Below are 16,193 nucleotides of genomic sequence, written 5' to 3'. Positions count from 1 at the left end.
AAAGTTCATGCTGAACTGGTTACATGAAATCAACAGTATATCAGCTGAAGCCACTGACAGGGATTAAACACCATTAGCTATTATAGTTAGTAATTGAGTTTAACCATGTGGTATGTGCTAGTGCTGCCTGTTATGTTAACCATAAGAAACGGATAGCTACCTTTCTGTAACTTGTTCTCAGGGATGTTACACATGTCTATTCATTCCACCATAGGTGTGTGCATGCCCAGATGTCAGAATTTTTTTTCCCCTGAGTAGTTCCCCTAAAAGCAGCATGAGTGCCCTCTGCCATTCTGTGCCACTACATGCAGGTGTAAAAAGTTGGAGTCACCCCAACTTCCCTGCAGTTCCTTCTGACCGGATAGATTCCAACAGAGAAGGGAAGAAGAGCAGGTTGTAGAATGGACATGTGAAAAACATCTTAAAGAACAATGTTATGAAAATGTAGGTAACTTTCTTCTTTGAGTGATTGCAGATGTTCACTCCACTGTAGGTGACTCACAAGCAGAATAGCCTACAGGTATGCTTGGACTCTACTTGAACAGAGATTAGAGAAAAACACATCCAAAAGTAGCATTGTTCCTGGACTGATGAGCTATAGCATAATGAGAAGTAAATGTCTGCACTGACAACCAAATTGCCACTTTGCAAGTGTCCAGAATAGGTACTTGTGTGAGAAAGTCTGATAATGCTGCATACACCATAGTCAAATGGGCCAACACTCTAGTTGGTGAAGTCATATTAGCCAACTGGTAGCATAAACATAGGCATAAAGAAATACAGGATGAAATAATCTGAGTGGAAACCGACTGGACCATCACTCTCTCAGCAGTCACAGCAAACAACTGTGTTTAGGACCTAAGCTATTTAGTATGGTCCAGGTAGAACCATAAAGCTGGTTTCACATCTGACAAATGAAGTTTCTCCATCTCTGAGTGTGACGCTTCTGAAAGAACATCAGTAAATAAATTGCCTGGTTAACATGAAAACTGGAGATCACCTTTGTCAAGAACTTAGGGTAAGGGTGGAGGTAAACTTTATCCTTATGGGAAACTGAATAGGGAGGCTCCGACACCAGTTACCAGCTGTGTATGGTACCTATTCACACTGAACTCAGACTCTTGTGACACCTAGACACAGCAGTATAAGTTAAGGACAGAGTCTAGTGTAGGAGTTTTTTCTTCATCTTTAAACTTCCTTGCTTAAGATCACAGCCTTCGTGTTGTTTAAACATGTTCTCTGTTTGTGACTATGATTTCACAGAATCAAAGAAGATTAGGGTTGGAAGAGACCTCAGGAGGCCATCCAGTCCACCTCGCTACTCAAAGCAGGGCCAACCCCAACTAAATCATTTCACATCTGCCTAATGCTTCCAGCAGAGATGATTGTCAAATAATGCCATACACCAGTAAATCAATAAACTAATGCAAAACAAAGCTTAAAAACCCTTTCCAAAGAATATTAAAAATCTTTTACACCACAGTTTTACAGGAGACTACCTTTCTGGCAGAGCTATCACACCTGAGCAAAGATGATATGAGGTGGCAATATAATTATTCCACCCAGTGATTTAACACAAATAGATAGCTATAAAGCAGGTATCAAGCTCCAAAGTTTGCTGCAGCCTGCACACTCACACTCAAAGGAAACTTGTAAAACAGTGATTAGGGCTAATGCTCTAGCCTTGGCACATCATTACAACAGCTGAGAGAGGAGCACTTCATCATTAAGTGGAACAGTGCTCTCATTTAATTGCATTCTTATTTGATAGGGCTGTGACTCCAAAGCCAGGTGGATTATGTGGCTGAAACCTGAGGACTAGCACAATAGATACATGCATCAAATAACACTGCCAACTGTCCTCCAATCTCCTTATATATATATATATATATATATAAAAAATAAAACAAGTTTCATTCAACTCAGAGTAGTTGAAATTACATATATATCTGAAACACTCTAGTGTGCTAAGCTTGCAGGATTCCACACCATAGTTAATGCTTAACAAATAAGAACAGCAGTGGTATATTGTCTTTTCTCATAGAAAGCATCAACTCCACCCCCTGCCATATTAGCTTACCATATTTGACAATTAGCTGACTTTAAAAGAAGCAATGAAATATGGACTTAGAGTTAATCTTACTCAAGCTGAACATATTATCCTCTTGTAACAGCAGCACTTAGATTTGCAGTGTATATTAAATCAAGAGTAAAGACATTTTATCAGCAAATATAATACATTTGAATATTATCAATATATTCAAATTTTCCAAATTGGATTTAATTCCATAAACAGATCTTATTTTAGTAAAAAGTATTTGCTAACACCCTATATCAACTCTCTTATATCATAAAGGTGAAACTTTACATAGAACACTACTGGCGACATGTTTATTAGTGTCATCATAATAATGTTCTACAAGTGAAATATTCTAACTCTAAGAAAATTACTTCAACTACTTTGCATTAATTTCAAAACACAATAGTTATTGTACAGTACAGAGTTTAAAGACATCACTTCAAACTGTATGTAGATCCTTGCAATTGGCTTAATCAAATAGTACCTCTGAAAACAGCAAGAACAAACAAAATGCAGCTTCATGTTACTTGGTAATCTCCTTATTAACTATTTCCTTTACATAAACACAAAACATCAAAATCAATACAGAAATAAAAACCTTGTAATACAACAAGGAAAACAAACATTAGTTCACAGTGCAACTATGAATCAATGAGAAAGAAATATTAAGAGCAAAGCATAAAAGAGGTAAAATGCAAAAACATTCATCTTTGGGGAGGGAATGATATTCATGTGAAAGGCAGAAGACTGAGTTTTAGGAAGAAGAATATTCTACCTTCACCAAAATATTTTGTTTTACCATCTCATTGTCATTTTTTTTCCAGCTATAAATCTGAAAGATGATTTAATGTGGCACATGCCTTTCATTACATGCCACAATGATCACTTTTCAGGTAGTTTAACTCTTCACTTCAATTTAAATACAAATTAACTTACTTAGCAGTTTAAAGTTTCATGCTTAGACAGCATAGGGTTATACTGCAAGTTTTTTTCTGCCAAGCCTGTTCACTGAGCAGTTTCAGAACATCCAATTTTCACTATCTAGTTTCAAGATGAACAATGTAAAATATAATCACTGTACATTTTGAAATAAACATTCAGCATAATATACAAAATAATAGTAATAACAAAAATACCTTATATTAGACCAGAAAGCGCACAATCATTCTCCATGCTCTGCTATGCATTCCAACTGCTATAGTTATCACACACAACTAGCTCTACATTCCTAGCAGGATTTTGTCTGCCCTCTATCTGCAGCTATTAGCTTGGCATGTTGATTCACTAGCACTGAAGCAATAGCAATTAGTTGTCCTGCTCTCACAGCAAATAGTGGAGAGGACTGAGTGGGCTAAAACATACAGTGACCACTATGTTCTTCACACCAATTAGTAGCAGGTACTCCAGCCCAAAAGACAAATTAATGTCCCACTGATAATCAGTGCTAGTTTCTTGAATGTATTGTGTCCAATCAGCTTTTTCTAGTGGCTCTGTTTGCTTTTTCTACCTCATCAGTGACAAAGAAGCCCAGCAGCTTACATTCATTTACAATATCATTTGACAAGAAAGACATAATCTCTTTAAAGCCCTTCTCACCACAGGCATTACAGATAGTTAAATCTACATTACCCTAAATAAAGTCTACCAAATCACTGGGTAGAAAGAAAAGCAAAAGATTTTTTTTTTACAGTTTCCTTATTCTTTTATTCATCTTTATTAAATAACAAAAGCCATTGGTTAAAATTCTCTTTTGCAAAAAGCAAGTACAGAATGCAGTCTTTTAAAGTGGAAATCATGTAAGACTGCACAGAAACAAATCAAGCTTATTAAGATGTGAATGTTCAGTAAGAGCAGGTGGGTTTCCACAAAGGGCACTACCCTTTCTAGGGGCTGTGTCCGTAACTGACTAAAAGGGAACTGCATGTGGCATGAATTTGTACACATCTTTAAACAACGATGCCTGAGTGCAAACAAGTCAGGCTTTTAGCATTTCTTGATTAAAAGTAACTGCATAATTGACAGCAAAATAAACAAACTGCAGTGATGGGGATTGGGTATCTTGGACATCTGCAATGGAATATGGGTCTGTGAGAAACTGAGGGTTCTGTCTGTACCAATTCTGAACTATGGATGATTTTATGAAATAGTGTCATGAAACTACTGTGTCATGGAAATCCTATATTTGTAGATCCATCCACCCTAAGTTACCAGGATTTGTGGATCCATCCACCCTAAGTTAGCAGGGTTGTGTCATGCCTCCGCCAAGACACAGCGAGAAGTGAGTGATCAGCACTCAAAGATAGTTTATTCAAAGTTACACACCTCGGGAAAATGTGTTTGCTGTAACTGGGAAGAGACGCTTTCTGCTCTTAGCTGAAGGGACAGTGGGGTGTTTGAGAGTAGTGGAAATTTGCCAAATGGTAGAACAAAAGAAGTGATCCAGAAGGCCTCTCCAAAGGGACTCCTGCAGGGGAACTGGAGAAGAGCTCTTTTGTGCCAAATTAAGATGAGGGAGGCTGCTGCAGGGGCAGGGAAGGAAGGGAGGTGGAGGACTCTGCCTGCTTCAGTGACTGAACACAGGCGATCCCCCAAGGAAAGGGTGAGCTAGTGAGGGATGTTGTGTTTAGGATGTTTTATTGTTGCTATTGTCTGTATTCTCCTGTGTTTTACATGATGAAATAAAAAAAGAGCATAGCTATGTTCAATTGTACAAAGTGTTTATTGACTGCTTCACAACCACTGTGTGCCCCTGAAAGAGTTACTCTGTAAACGTCATATCTTCTGGGTGGAGTGCATTTAAGTACTGATGTAAGGATCCAAAGGTGACAGTCTAGAACTTGGGACTCTGGGTGCCCTAGATTGCTGACACACCCTCATCACCATCAATGGAAATGAGCAAAGCAGCACCTTGCCAATCCTGGAAGGTCAAGCCCCACAGGAAGTTCTATCAGAGCACCCAAAGCATGCAGCCTCCTGGTAGGCTTACTTATGCTACTTAAGCCAGGAAGTGAGTCAGCAGGCTGTCTGCTGCTACCACCTTGGATCTGCTCTTCCAATTTGCATTCAACCCTGTTCCTGATTCCTGCTCTGCTCCTTCCTCACCCTGCTCTTGTTCCTAGTTCCCACCGTGCTCCTGCTCTGTGCCTGAGGCTTGCTTCTTCTCTGCCTCCTGCTCTTATGCCTGGCTCCTGACCATCAGCTACCATTCTTAGCTCTGACTCTGACTTGATCCTTGGCTCTGGTATTTGGCAGATGACTCTGGTTCTGACCCCGATTCTGTTCCCCAACTAGGATGTCTATTCTGCTTGCAAGACTGCTTATGTCCCAGTTCCTAACAACTGGAGAGTCTGAAATGTCAGCGCTGTGCCCAGTGGGTTCCAACACTCAGTGGGAGCTGCCTAGGAACCCTCAGATTGGGACAGTGGCTGGACTCCATTCAGGCTCCAGGAGCTCAAAACACCATGGGGGATCCAGAGCAGCAAAGGCTTGACTTCTCCTCACAGCACTCCTTGTCAGTAGCCAGCGGCCATTCATCATCAGGTTACCAATAAAAATCTGGTTAAGCTAGCAATGATAGAAAATTGTTACCTTCTGACTAGGTTGGTGTGGTTGCCCATTTGAAATGAATTGATGGTCTTAGCCCACTTCCTAATGCAACAGTTTTCCCATCACATAAGATACCGCCAAACTTAGCTTAATTCTTGTCGATGTCAAAAAACAGGCAGAGTGTGAATGGGAACAGAAATTGAAGCACACATTTATATGTAAAGGTAACCTCTGCAGAACCATGCTGAAGCACATTGATGTTTTCATAAAATTTGTGTGTGCACTACAATAGCTCATTTTCTGATTATGCTATACCTGTTCTTTGTTTAAAGGGACAATATCAATTTCTAGGGCTGTCAAAGAAGACCCATCTCAATGTAAGCTACTTGTTTTCTAAAAAATATTCAAAAATAAGACTAAAGAGCTGAATTACATTAAAATTACTCAATAAAAAGAATATTAATATATAGCATTCATATTTAAATCATACCCTGGCCTAACTCTATTTTTATTAACTATGGAAGGAGTGACCACACACTATGATCTTACTCCAAATATATATTGAAGTAGAGACACAATGACATAAGCTGAGAAAGGTATATTCTCTTTAATGTTGAATTTCCTTTCCCTGTGGATTTAAATTAGATGATTGATATTTGAATGCATTTTGTATGATAGTTTCCTTTTTCAAAAAACTTCTTATAAATTAAAAATGTAATAAAAATCAGCCATGAGCTGAAAAATACCAGAGCTAAAAAGAAAATGTATATTTAGATTATTTAAAAAAATTATTTGGCTTTCTTTTTCATCAGAGCTATAAGTGCACACCATATAAATTGGAAAGTAGGTTATAATAAGTATACTATGTCAATGCGTTGGTGAAAAATTAAGAAAAAAAATTCCTATTAGATCCAAATAGATGTTGAAGCCAATATTTTTGTCTCCCTACATCTAGAAAACTTCCATGGGGTGAACAGAATACTGAAGATGAGATCTGTAACAGAGATTTGCTCTTAAGTGTGGACATGCATATTAAACATTGATCTGGTTACCACACTTATACAGTAGTTTGTTTTAAGTTTTAACTCAACCTTTTATTTTCTTTAAACTTTATTAAAAGGACCTAGTTCACGTTACGTTCTACAATATTTAACTATTGTATGTAAGTGGGTTAATTTGGAAGTGTGAAAAAGCCTTTCAAATCAGACAAACTCATTGTTTTTCAACTCCTTAAATTAGAGATTGCTTAAATAATTTGTTTACCATCGGAACAGGATTTCCATACCTTTTGCACCTGTCCGATCATCTTCACCTAGAATATCCTAAATAAACTGACGGCAGGATCAGACCTTTGTCTTATGTGTGGAACTTCCCCTGAAATCAACTCATCAGCATGGGGAACTCTGTCTGAAGTTTATTCGTGTCATGGTAGGGTAGTGAATATAGGACTAAAATTTGCTATTGTAGTCATCCTGAAATATATTCTTTCCACCTGACAATGAGCTATCCTAGGAAATAAATTCTGCCTGGAAAAAGAATTTTTTTTTTCACTGAGGTACTGGTCTTCACTCAAGTTCACCCACCTTCTATTATTTCCTATAAGGATAATATGGGATTTGTTCTAGTGAAGTGAGTTTAACTCATTGTTGCCCAAAGGATAATCAATATACTAATTCTTGCTACAATGATACTTGAAAACATAATAATTAAATCACATAGGACACACTCAGAGACCCTTGCAGAAGTCTTGTCCCTTTGTGGACTTGGAAGAATATCCATACAGGCTCAAATTCACAGAAGGATTTAAGCACCTAAGTGGGAGTTAAGTGCCTAAATCCAAAATCTAGATTGGATTGCCACTGAGAACCTCAAAACCCCTATAAATCGCCATCTAACCCTGAAGATGCCTATACCCCTCAGTGCTTATATTGTTGCTGTAGAAGTCCCCTATGTACCCAAGTTTATGCCTCTGGGCATGCACAGAATGCCTCAGTGTAGGCACCTGGGTACTCATGTCACAGCTAGGGAGAATTATTTTATATTCAAGAGGTGTGGGCACTCATCTGAGGGAAACCCATGTTCAAAACCTTTCTCCTCAGGTGGGAGCAAGGGGGAAGAATTAAACCATGGTTGCCCACACCCAGTGGTGGACTAGCCACTGGGCCAATGGGGCCCATATCCAGGGGCCCTGGTGAATTGGGGGCCCCCTGGAAAATGGGCACCCCCGCACCCCAACCCAGTCCGCCTGACTAGCGCTCCTGCTGGGGAGCGGGGCTCACGCACGGCACTCCTGCTGGGGAGTGGGGTTGGGGGCTTCCCCTGCTCCGCCCACCCACACGGTGCTCCTGCTGGGGAGTGGGGGGAAGCCACTTCTCCCTGACAGGAGTGCAAAGCCCCTGTGCCCCAACCCCATTTCCCCGGCAGAAGTACAGGGCTGGGGGTGGGGGGCTGCAGGTGGAAAGGGTGGAGAGGGCCCCCTTCTTGCTCTGGCCCAGGGCCCCACAAATCTCTAATCTGCCTCTGCCCACACCCCACGAGTACCCTAACTATTGAGCTACTGGCTTTATGAAGGAAGCCTCCACTACTTCAGCCATATTGTTTGGCATTAGGCATGTATCACTGCCTTTCTGGCAAAAAAACCCTGAGGCACTGATTCCAGGAAGGGTTCCCAGATATGGATCCTAAGTGGATAGGTGCCTTCCTTCAGCTCAGACTTAGGCACCTAATCTGTAACAGGGGCAGGGCTTGAGGACACATCCCTCTCCATGGCATCTGCTGTTGGCTGATTTAGACCAGGTCTACACTACGAGTTTAGGTGGAATTTAGCAGCATTAGATCGATTTAACCCTGCACCCGTCCACACGACGAAGCCATTTTTGTCGACTTAAAGGGCTCTTAAAATTGATTTCTGTACTCCTCCCTGACGAGAGGATTAGCGCTGAAATTGCCATCTAACCCTGAAGATGCCTATACCCCTCAGTGCTTACTGGGGGCGGGTTTTCATCAAAGAGAAACAAACACAACTTTCACACCACAGCCTGGCCAGTCATGAAACTGGTTTTCAAAGCTTCTCTGATGCGCACTGTGCCCTGCTGTGCTCTTCTAACCGCCCTGGTGTCTGGCTGCACGTAATCAGCGGCCAGGTGATTTGCCTCAACCTACCACCCTGCCATAAACATCTCCCCCTTACTCTCACAGATATTGTGGAGCACACAGTAAGCAGTAATAATGATGGGAATATTGGTTTCACTGAGGTCTAACCGAGTCAGTAAACTGCGCCAGCGAGCTTTTAAACGTCCAAAGGCACATTCTACCACCATTATGCACTTGCTCAGCCTATAGTTGAACTGCTCCTTTCTACTGTCCAGGCTTTATGAGCCATGGGAGCCAGGGGTAGGTACGACCGTGCGGTGCTGCCGACAGGGAGAGCAGCCTGAGGAAGAAGCCTCCAGCTGGCATGATATTCCAGGTAGGACTGAATCTCCATTATACAAAACTTAAAGAGAATGACCTGGAGTCATTCCCATTTTGTCCAGGCGCCCCTGACTGACCTTACCGAGGCTGGCCAGGAGCACCCATGTCTGCCCAGGTGCCCCCAATCAACCTAACTGAGGTCGGCCAAGAGCACCCACGGGACGATGATGAGGGCTAGCAGTCATATTGCACCATCTGTCGTCCACAAGGCAAGGCAAGGCAAGGGGATGCTGCTGTGTAGCACTGCAGTACCATGTCTGCCAGCAACACCCAGGAGACATACGGTGACAGTGAGCTGAGCAGGCTCCATGCTTGCCGTGGTATGTCGTCTGCATGGGTAACCCAGGAAAAAAAGTGAGAAACGATTTTTTGCCATTGCTTTCATGGAGGGAGGGAGGGAGCCTGATGACATGTACCCAGAACCACCCGCGACAATGTTTTTGCCCCATCAGGCACTGGGAGCTCAACCCAGAATTCCAATGGGCAGAGGAGACTGCGGGAACTGTGGGATAGCTACCAAAGTGCAAAACTCAGAAAGTCGACGCTAGCCTCGGTACTGTAGAAGCACACCACCGACTTAATGCACTTAGTGGGGACACACACAATCGACTGTATCAAATGGATTTCTAAAAAATCGATTTCTATTAAATCGACCTAATTTCATAGTGTAGACATACCCTTAGGTTGCTCACTGCTTGGCATCCTGGCTTTTGTGAATCCCATTCTTAGGTGCCTATCTTTTGCCAGGCACTGTATAGGAAGCTTAGACTGGGACTTTTCAGCATGAAAAAGAGACAACTAAGAGGGGATATGATAGAAGTCTATAAAATCTTGATTGATGTGGAGAAAGTGAATAAGGAAATCTTATCTACTCCTTCACATAACACAAGAACCAGGGGTCGGCCAATAAAATTAATAAGCAGCAGGTTTAAAACAAATGAAAGGAAGTACTTCTTCACACAACACACAGTCAACCTGTGGAACTCATTGCCAGGGGATACTGTGGGATGCAACACCATGCTCTGAGTGTCCCTAGTTTCTGTTCGCCAGAAGCTGGGAGTGGACGATAGGATGAATCACTTGATGATTGCCTGTCCTGTTCATTCCTTCTGAAGCACCTGGCATTGGCCACTATCTGAAGAAAGGATACTGGGCTAGATGGACCATAGGTCTGACCCAGTATGGTCATTCTTATGCATCTACTCAGGTTTTGTTAATCCCACTGGGTCCATAGGTACCTAAAAGCTGAATTGCAATGCTTATGCCTCTTTGTGGTTTTGGGCCAAAGTGCATAGGTGAACATAATGCATGTCCACAATCCATCTTCTATAGGGCATATTACAGTCTACTTTGTTTAGTGTTTTATATACTTGTATAATGATATTTTTCATTTTCTGTCTTTTGAGTCAATTTAAATATTTTATATAATTTGAAGAACCATTTCATATATTATAACTAAGGGAGAAGTTGGCTCATTACTGAGTAGTTACTATACTAAAACAGTACTGTCTGCGGAGGAGAAAATGAGAAAAAAATTGGACGTGGTGAAGGTTGGATGGAGTTCTAATGACACATGGACCTATTTCCCGTTTGTAGCTAAGGCCCTAAGCCTGCAAATCCTTACAAACATGCCTGACTTTAACCATGTAGTAGTCCCATTGAAGTCAATGATACCACTTTCATCATAAATTTTATGCATGTCCCAAAGTGTTTCCAGGACTAAAGCCTAAATTGGCTGGTTTAATTACACTGGGACAAAATGCTGGATCATTTTACATGTAATCTGATTAAACATTTTGACTATCTTGCTGAAATGAAATTTATTTTTCTCTCTTTTAGAGAAGAGGAGCAACTTGGTCATTGTAACTAAAGTGACTGGGGGGTGGGGGAAGATTAAAAATTGCTCCTGGCTTTGATCTTGTATTTTCAATTTAGTTGGTTTAAGCCTGGAGTAAAGGTTTTGGCCAAGTTATAAATCCCCGAAAATAGGAGTTTATAATAAAATGCTGACATACTCTTAACTGTAGTAATACTAGTAGGCTCATTAAAATGTACTCCAACAAAAAACCCTCTTTGTGACCAACGACACTTGAAGTGATTTTTTTAAGTACAATGCAATAAAAAGTAAACCACATTTGCATCAAGTCATGTCACAAAGACCCACATCTGATGTGATTCTGCTGGCACTCCTTTAGTTATTATTGCTGCCAACAGGCAGGGTGTAAGGAAACCTGATTGTAATTCAGCTTGGAAGAAGCAGGGAGCACTGGGATCTGCTATACAGAGGCCTGCAATCTGTCCATCTGTTCACAGTGAGGGATTAAATTAAATCCCATTGAGCTTTCATATTCACAAATCCAGGAACAGTAGTAATTGGTTATTAAACAAATTAAAGTTTGTTGTGTTTACAGTTTTATCTCAAATTGGTATCAAGGCAAGTTCATGCTGCATATTACAGATTTTTTCCCCTTCAACAGTTTACGTATTCTTTGGATCTATATAAATATTGTTTGAAATACAGAATAGCAGCTTCTTGTGATTTTTCATCCAGTTTTTATTAGAACAGATTATATCTCTTAGAATAGATCTCTCTTACTCTAAAAAATCATAAAGCTAATTGTATTGGCATTTATGTAACTTTTTTTCTGAAAAGTGCATCTCATGCACTTTATAGAGCAATGAATTACGAATGTGTAGTACTCTGACTGTATGCAAACAGTGAGCAATATTCCAATTACAGCTGTGAAGATTGCCACAAACATTTATATTCATGCCAGTTCATCTTTGCTGGGATGAATTGAGTGAGAAAAGCTGGTCAAGGACACTAAAGATTTTTTTTTTTACTCTAATTTTGGAACCTTTAGACTCTAGTCAAAGAACTACCAGGTTGAAATACGTGGAAATAGCACTTTAACGTCTCATCTAACAGATAGGTTCTCTTTTGACTGTATAACTTGAAATATTTTACTGCAGCGGCAACATTCTGAGAACAATCCTGCCTTGGGTTGGCCAAGTCTATTGTGTTAGGGGTACACAGAGCCTCTTTATCACAATGCCTTAGACCACCTTCATAGGAGCTGGTAAGGGGCACAAATAAAACATTTCAGCCCAGATCCACAAAGGGACTTAGGCAACTAAACCACAGATTTAGGTGCTACTACAATCCCCAGAAACCCCACTTAGCTGCTGCCTAACCCTGGAGGCACCTAAACTCACTCAGCACCTAAATTTTGGCTGCAAAAGTCCCCAAGGCACCTTAAGTTTTACAGCTTGCGTGGCCTGATACAGTATGGGTGCTCTGTGCACTCCTAAATACCACACAAAATGTCTGGGGTGGAGAAAGCTGCTTCCCTTATAACCTTTAGCCTAGTGGTTAGGGTGCTCTCCCAGAACGTGGGAAGCCCTGCTTCAATACCCACCCACCCCCCAGCCTGAGGAGAAGAAGGAATATGGACAGGCCTTCCCCATTCCTCTGGTAAGTGGCCTAACCATTGGGCTATCGGTATTCTGATAGAGGTTTCTCTCAACCCCTCCTGTTGACGCTGTTTTAATTTGTATGAATAGTTAAATAAGCATTGCGTCAGAGGGAGTATGAATGCCTCTATAGTCCTGTGGCTAGGGCATTCATGAGAGCAGTGGGAACTCCTGTTCAAGTATCTTCTCATCAGGTGGAGGAGGGAATTGAGTGGCCATCTCCCACATTCTAGGTGAGCACCCTAACTACTGCGCTAAAAGCTATAAGGGAGGCCACCTACTCCCTCAACTCCTAACCCTTTTGTGTGGAGTTAGGCAGGTGCCTATGCCATTTAAAAACTCTGTGAGGGTGGGGGACATTTTGGACACAAGCCTCTTGTCAGCATCTGCTACTGGCTATCTTAGGTGGCTCCCTGTCTAGCATGCTGGCTTTTGTGGATCCCATTGTCAGGAGCTTAACTCTTCCCATGCATTGTATAGGTAACCTAGACACCTAACATAGGGTTTGTGCAGTCTAGTGATTTTCAAAGTATTTAAAAGTTAGGTATAGTAATGCTCAGTGTTGCTATTCCATTTCTTTATGGACTCAGACCCTCAGCCTTCTCTAGAGTAGGAGTTGAAAGGTGTTAGCTAACACGTGTGTTAAAAGCCTAGTATTGACCAGGCTGTCTGCCTTTAACAGGTGTTTAACTGCTCAAGCTAAAGCATGTGAGGAATCTCCATAGCCCCAGCTATAGCCAGATGTTTAGGCCAGGACCTCAGCTGGTAGGTGACAATGGGGGAGTTGGGCACACTTTATTTTTTGAAGGACCAATAAGGAGAGCTGTGGAGCATTGATCTATCATGAATATAGTGCTCTATTTAGCCACTTAACAGTGAAAGTGCACTGCCAAGCCAACATGCCTCTACCTTGGTCTTCTATAGAACACTTCTGAAGTTAAGAGTATAGTTTAGACTCCATATCCTTGTTTAGTCTGTGGCCTTTCTATCTCATTGGCAAAGGGCGTGACAATTCATATCAATTGTAATGATAGTTTTGTGACGTGAACAACTGTTTACTTAGAAACTGCACTGAAACCAACTCATTTCACAAACACAAAACTATAAAACTGTAATGATTCTGCTCACTGCTACCATGGTTAGAATTTGAACTGGTGGTGGGGTACATATGAAAGGATATGCTATCCTAGTTACATGAGTCAGCCAGCCACACTCTCTGCCTAAATGATTTATTCATTCTTGAGCATCAAAACGACAAAGAAAAGTGAAGGAGACATTGATACTCTCACAAATGCTCTTTGTAGTAAGAGAGAGTATTTTATATGTACACTATTTACTCATGTGAACAGTCCCACATCTCAGCAGGTTTGTCTCCTCTGCTAGCTGTTTTTGATAAAGTGAACCTGTACATCAGGCAAATTTTCACTGACTTACTTCTCTTCTGATGATGTTACAAAGTATCTTAACTCCCAAAATCTCTTTTAAATTTAAATTTCTCACTTCCTTTCTTCACTTTCACCCACCATTTCCAACTGTTGCACTCTTTATGTATTTAGTTAATTATCTGCTCTTCACAGCCTAAAGATTTACTCTTCAAATATATTTTACCGGATATTTATATATCTATGGACCATTCATTAATACGCTGATTGAAGGCTTTGAACCATGAAAGGCTCACTTCAGAGATGTAGTTTGAGCACCTGACTTGAATATCATAATGTAATCTTACATAATGCTTGTTGCACAGCAAAACATCCCATGAAATTACTTTTAGTAAACTCTGCTGTACAAGTGGTGTTTTATCATTTCTGTTTTTATCGTTAAATAAAAAACACCTTCTTAATAATCCCTATATATTGAAGATTAAAAAAAAACTATATAATATTTTGTCCAACCTGGTTTAAATTTTCCACAGGAAAGAATGGCAATCTCAGCTCATGCCATGGCACTTCTGGGTGGATCCTGGTATAAATTCCAATATGGAGAAGAAGGGCATTCATTTGGCAGTCTCATTTTCCATACATGTAAGTTAGCGGAAAGCTCAAAGTCAAATGCATGCTAGTCCCCTGTTAGTCAAAGCCAAATCCCACATAAGATTAAAGGAGGAAATCCTTACATTCCCCTGGATCCTAAAGCCTGTCTCCTAACAAAAGCATCTGTCTCCTCTACTGACAAGTTATTTAATCTTTTTAGACAACCACGGTTCAGCCCGCACACCATTTCCACAAGCATCTAAAATACAAGAGAGTAAAATAAAACAATACTTTGTTGTTAATCTTGGATTATGAACTAGTTTTTCTGATGCCTAGTATTAATATATTACTTTGTGTTTCCTTCAATTAATTCAGTCTTTACTCAGCCATTGTTAGATAAAAATTTACAATTTAAAAACAAATCATTTTTTCCACTGTGAAACAATCTCCTTGACGGCTGAACTTATGATTCTAATCACTCTCACTGTCCGATGACAAAAGACAGGCTGAAAAATCCAGATAATTTTTTTTTTTTTTACTCTTCATCATGTGGCGAGAGGGATGGATTTAGTCACTCAAGGAACAGCAAGGAAGGTACCCTTCTGATTCATAGGTGAGACAGAATGAAACTGCATTTCCAATAACTGTGGATACATTGGAGGCAAGGGCATCTGTATGGATGCCCAGGTCCTCTCTACTATTCTCTGCCCCTCCATATCCTGCTGTTTTAAAAGCTATTCTATTATGCACTCCACCCCCACCCCTACCTGGCTAAGTCTCTCCCCTCCCGCCAGGTGTTTTGAAGGCATGGAGTGAATTAATCCTGACAATTTCTGGTAGAGAGATGCCATAGAAACAACCTTTCCCTAGCTCTGCCCATTCATGTACCCCATCTCTGTCCCCAAACCCACTAAACATAGTGTTTCACAGTTTCAGAAGGAAGATAAGGGGGGAAGCTGTTCTAGACTTGATTTTAACAAATAGGGAGGAACTCGTTGAGAATTTGAAAGTAGAAGGCAGCTTGGGTGAAAGTGATCATGAAATCATAGAGTTTTCAATTCTAAGGAAGGGTAGAAGGGAGAACAGCGAAACAGAGACAATGGATTTCAGGAAGGTGGATTTTGGTAAGCTCAGAGATCTGATAGGTAAGGTCCCATGGGAATCAAGACTGAGGAGAGTTGGCAGTTTTTCAAAGGGACACTATTAGGGGCCCAAAAGCAAGCTATTCCGCTGGTTAGGAAAGATAAAAAATATGGCAAAAGACCGCCTTGGCTTAACCACGAGATCTTGCATGATCTAAAAAATAAAAAGGAGTCATATAACAAATGGAAACTAAGATGGATTACAAAGGATGAATATAGGCAAACAACACAGGAATGCAGGGGCAAGATTAGAAAGGCAAAGGCACAAAATGAGCTCAAACTAGCTATGGGAATAAAGGGAAACAAGCAGACTTTTTATCAATACATTAGAAGCAAGAGGAAGACCAAAGACAGGGTAGGCCCACTGCTCAGTGAAGAAGGAGAAACAGTAACAGGAAACTTGGAAATGGCAGAGATGCTTAATGACTTCTTTGTTTCGGTCTTCACCGAGAAGTCTGAAGGAATGCCTAACATAGTTAATGCTAATAGGAAGGGGGTAGGTTT

The 16,193-nt window shown here is 40.8% G+C and overlaps 1 protein-coding gene across 1 annotated transcript in view; it reads right to left on the bottom strand.

Annotated features, from left to right (window-relative positions):
- Nucleotides 1-16,193, bottom strand: part of PCDH15 (protocadherin related 15) — a 1,392,890-nt gene that overhangs the window by 751,270 nt on the left and 625,427 nt on the right. The window lies entirely within an intron of this gene.

Source organism: Chrysemys picta, chromosome 7 (genome assembly GCF_011386835.1).
Source record: "Chrysemys picta bellii isolate R12L10 chromosome 7, ASM1138683v2, whole genome shotgun sequence".
NCBI lineage: Eukaryota > Metazoa > Chordata > Testudines > Emydidae > Chrysemys > Chrysemys picta.
This window is presented reverse-complemented; position numbering and strand designations above follow the sequence as displayed.